The following is a 5,296-nucleotide window of genomic DNA, read 5'->3' as shown; positions in this document are numbered from 1 at the left end:
CCTAACCGGTTTTTGTTAGGTTTCATTAAGTTAGGTTCTGAAACGAACCTAACCGGTTTTCAGATTGTTTTCAGGAACCTAACCTCAATTTTTCAGGAATACCGGTTTTCATAAATTACCGGTTTTCAGCAAACCTAACCGGTTTTTGTTAGGTTTCATTAAGTTAGGTTCTGAAACGAACCTAACCGGTTTTCAGATTGTTTTCAGGAACCTAACCTCAATTTTTCAGGAATACCGGTTTTCATAAATTACCGGTTTTCAGCAAACCTAACCGGTTTTTGTTAGGTTTCATTAAGTTAGGTTCTGAAACGAACCTAACCGGTTTTCAGATTGTTTTCAGGAACCTAACCTCAATTTTTCAGGAATACCGGTTTTCATAAATTACCGGTTTTCAGCAAACCTAACCGGTTTTTGTTAGGTTTCATTAAGTTAGGTTCTGAAACGAACCTAACCGGTTTTCAGATTGTTTTCAGGAACCTAACCTCAATTTTTCAGGAATACCGGTTTTCATAAATTACCGGTTTTCAGCAAACCTAACCGGTTTTTGTTAGGTTTCATTAAGTTAGGTTCTGAAACGAACCTAACCGGTTTTCAGATTGTTTTCAGGAACCTAACCTCAATTTTTCAGGAATACCGGTTTTCATAAATTACCGGTTTTCAGCAAACCTAACCGGTTTTTGTTAGGTTTCATTAAGTTAGGTTCTGAAACGAACCTAACCGGTTTTCAGATTGTTTTCAGGAACCTAACCTCAATTTTTCAGGAATACCGGTTTTCATAAATTACCGGTTTTCAGCAAACCTAACCGGTTTTTGTTAGGTTTCATTAAGTTAGGTTCTGAAACGAACCTAACCGGTTTTCAGATTGTTTTCAGGAACCTAACCTCAATTTTTCAGGAATACCGGTTTTCATAAATTACCGGTTTTCAGCAAACCTAACCGGTTTTTGTTAGGTTTCATTAAGTTAGGTTCTGAAACGAACCTAACCGGTTTTCAGATTGTTTTCAGGAACCTAACCTCAATTTTTCAGGAATACCGGTTTTCATAAATTACCGGTTTTCAGCAAACCTAACCGGTTTTTGTTAGGTTTCATTAAGTTAGGTTCTGAAACGAACCTAACCGGTTTTCAGATTGTTTTCAGGAACCTAACCTCAATTTTTCAGGAATACCGGTTTTCATAAATTACCGGTTTTCAGCAAACCTAACCGGTTTTTGTTAGGTTTCATTAAGTTAGGTTCTGAAACGAACCTAACCGGTTTTCAGATTGTTTTCAGGAACCTAACCTCAATTTTTCAGGAATACCGGTTTTCATAAATTACCGGTTTTCAGCAAACCTAACCGGTTTTTGTTAGGTTTCATTAAGTTAGGTTCTGAAACGAACCTAACCGGTTTTCAGATTGTTTTCAGGAACCTAACCTCAATTTTTCAGGAATACCGGTTTTCATAAATTACCGGTTTTCAGCAAACCTAACCGGTTTTTGTTAGGTTTCATTAAGTTAGGTTCTGAAACGAACCTAACCGGTTTTCAGATTGTTTTCAGGAACCTAACCTCAATTTTTCAGGAATACCGGTTTTCATAAATTACCGGTTTTCAGCAAACCTAACCGGTTTTTGTTAGGTTTCATTAAGTTAGGTTAGGTTAGGTTAGGTTTTTTTTTTTTTTTTTTTTTTTTTTTTTTTTAAAGAAATGACATCTACAGACGCGTGGTCCGTACTTTTTTAAGTTTATATTTAATTATTAGTTTAGGTTGTTACATTAGTTTGCTCCGCGTTTAAAATAAAGATTGTATACAATGAAAATAGGCTTAAAACTACGGGAAGGGGGTACATTAAGGGAAGGGGGGTGTGGGGAATCATCACTTATTCTAATTATTATATAAATGTATTTTTTTTTTTTTTTTTTTTTTTTTTTTTTTTTTTTTTTTTTTTTTTTTTTTTGTGTTATGTATTTTTAGTATTATTATATCTTTTTAATCTATTATATTATCTTTTTAATATGATCTTTTTAATTATTATTATATATTAATTTTTTTTTATTTTTTTTTTTTTTTTTTTTTTTTTTTTTTTGCGTAATATTATTATTATTGTTATTATAAATTAGAATATTTATACAATTTTGTATCTATGTTAGTTAAAATTTGAAAATTGTTACATTCTTTGCTCAAGCAAAGTGAAATCAATTTAATTATTATTAATATTAGTATATATTATTAATTATTATTCTTATTTCTATTACAATTATTATTATTAGTATTATGATAAATTGACAATTTTTGAAATAAATTTACTTAATTAAACTCAATTAAACTCAATTCTGACTTCCATATGAAAGTAATGTTTTTATTGACTGACGTACTCAGCTCAGGTCACGTCACACTGTATATCGCGTCGTCCCCTTGCCTTCGGTCGTCAGTCAGCAAGTCTATAATGGTTTGGGTTATGACTTGAGGCTCTTGCACATCTCCAGGATTGTGTCCCGTGTTTTACAATCGCCTCTTCTGATGGTCATTTTTAGGTTATAGTCGAGGATTTTTGCCGTTGTCGCCCTCTCCGTACTGCTTATTAGTCGTGCAGTGGCATCGTTCTTGACGTTATCCGTGTAATAAGTACACGAATCTGTGTGTCGGGAGATGGCGACAACCGCATGTGGAACGCTTTGGAGGAGATGGGATTTTTTGGAAGTTGTACGTACGATAACCACTTCCCTGAAGGTGAGTCCCTGAGCTTCGTGGATTGTTAGGGTGCGAGATCCCGTTTTGGTTCCGTATCCCTGGCCGATTAGGAGAGCCTTTTCGGCCTGGGTGTGGACAAGATAGAGGGTGTCCTCTTGGTTCGGGATTTTTGCACCTGTGAATCCCCTCAGCTGAAGAGACCTCGTCAGGGTTTTGGCTGAGTATATGCCACTGTAGATTTCTCTAAGGGCATACGCTACGTCCTGTGGGTTCCTGTACGTACAAAGAAGTTCTTTTGTGACATTTGTGATGAGGTTTGGTCTGTTGTAAAGCAGCGGGAAGAGGTTATTGCGGTCTATGTAAGGGAGTTGATTGTTATCTCCTATCAATAGGGCTTCGCTGGCTTGGGCTATCTGAACTGCCATGACTATGGATCCGAAGTGGTTCATGAGGGCCTCGTCCACCATGATTCTGGTGCACGTCTCGCCTTCACTCATACCGTTGACTAGTAGGGATGCCATAGTTCTGACTCTCTTTTTGGCCCTTGCGCCTATTTTCGGTTCTAGTTTCTCTCTTAGGTCTTTCGCTGCTTCACATGTGGTTGTCACGATGATGTCGCGTGAAGTGTCGATTTGGGACATCACCCAGGTGGTTTTCCCGCAGCCGGGGACTCCGTTTACCCAAGTTATGGTTGGTTTTGTCCAGTGCTCCGGTTTCCCGCCTTTGTACAGGTCTCCTGCTATGGTTTCTGCCATTTCAAGAATCCTGTCGTCCAGCATCACCTTGGTGCACTTGGCTACCACCACTATTGGGTCCTCGGGAGGTGTGTTGAAGTGTGTGTTGCCCTCGATCTCTGTCTTCTCCTCGTTCAGAGACACAAAACCACACGTGTTGCTGTAGGCCGCCATATATGTACCTGCCATTTTTCCGTGAAGAACCGTGGCGGTATCGCTGTTGTATATGGCTGCCTCAGCCTCCTCCATTAGTGCTCCCAGCAGCCGCGCCGACCCCCATTGGTAGGCTTGCATGACACCTTTACAAGTGTCTGTGCTCACCTTCCTGGTTGCCTTCGTCACTGCCACGAACTCCAAGAAGGCATTTATAATGTGGTCTTGTGTCTCCTTTACTGGCAACAGTCTCGGGAGGGCTACTTGTCCCATATCTGCTCTACTGCGGGGTTGTGGTGGTGGTTCTGATTTTTGACGTGATGGTGTTACGCAGTCTTCGACAGCTTTTTCAAGCGACATCATTCGTCGTAGTTTAGATTTTAGTTGTCCGGGTATGGCCTGTGCGGCTTCGGTCAAGGTGGACCACAGTGATGTAGGTGTGGTGTGTGGATTTTGTGGGGTTCTTAGCTCTGCTGCTGCCCGAGACGCTTCTTCCTGGCACCGTGTTTGTAGTCTCTCCGAACCACTAATGGTCGGGTTGGTGACTGGATGATCCCAGCAGTCGGTGATTATTTGCGGGGTGACGTCCTCGCGGGATCCGGAGAGGAGATAACTTAGGTTTTGTCCTCTGTCCTCGTATATCACCATCTCGTGGTGTTTCGAAGACTGAATTACACCCATGTAATCTCTGGTTTCTCCTCCCCTGTATCCCACGATCATAGCGTCCACGCTTATTTTCCGGGCAGGTGTCGTCTGTGTGGATCGGGTCCCTAGTGAATTCAGCACTTTACACGCCAGTTGAAACTCTGTGACATCGAAATCGGTGGCGAATAGTACGACAGTCTTATTGTTCTTTCGTACTATTCGACACTCGACACCTTCGACTGTCGCTGTTTGTAGAGAGTTATAAACTTTTTTGCGCATCGTTGTTTTGAAGGTGCTGCCGTTCAGGAGGGCGCCTAGTCCTGGCGAGATGTTTACGGTGTTTTTGCCCATGGCGTTGCAGAAGGCTATTCCCAGTCTCTCTGTGTTGTTGTCCATATAGAGAGCTACTCCTCTTAACCTTATGCCCGGGCAACCCGGCTCTCCCATGTCAGTCATGTCAAGCTTTGGTTTTGGGTTTGTGTGTATTGTTGTTTGTGTGTGTGGAGTGTTTGTAGTGGGTTGAGAAGGCGATATCCCGCTGTTTCGAGTTGACGCTATTCGTGCTACTCCCTGGATGAAATTGAGCAGCCGCACCCTGTCAGTCTTTGACTCCAATATTTTGTGTAGGTTTGTTTTGTTTAATTCCAGATCAATGTTCATCGTCAAGTTGTACCTATCTGTCTGAAACCTTGGGCAGTCGAAAAGTACATGCCACACTGACTCGCTTTCTGACTCGTCACATTCGCAGCCCGGTTTGTCCCTGAGACCGAATCTATGGAGATATTCTCCAAAGCCTCCATGTCCCGTTAGGATTTGTGTTTGGAGATGTGTTGGTCTATCTCCTCTTACTATCCGGTATGCTCTGTCGACGTCAGGGAAGAAGACTTTGGTGATCGTTCCCGTTTCGGAATTGTTATAGCGATCTTGCCACTTCTGTATGGTTTCTTCCCTGATTTTCCTCTTGATGTAGGATAGAGGTATTTCCGCGTAGTCGAGTGAGGAGTCGTCCTTGCTTGCTGCTGTTTTTGCTAGTTCGTCTGCCCTTTCATTTCCCGCTGTGCCCACGTGTGCCCTCAGCCAGAACAAACGCACGTT

The sequence above is a fragment of the Ostrinia nubilalis genome, chromosome 25 (genome assembly GCF_963855985.1).
Source record: "Ostrinia nubilalis chromosome 25, ilOstNubi1.1, whole genome shotgun sequence".
Classification (NCBI taxonomy): Eukaryota; Metazoa; Arthropoda; class Insecta; order Lepidoptera; family Crambidae; genus Ostrinia; species Ostrinia nubilalis.
This window is presented reverse-complemented; position numbering follows the sequence as displayed.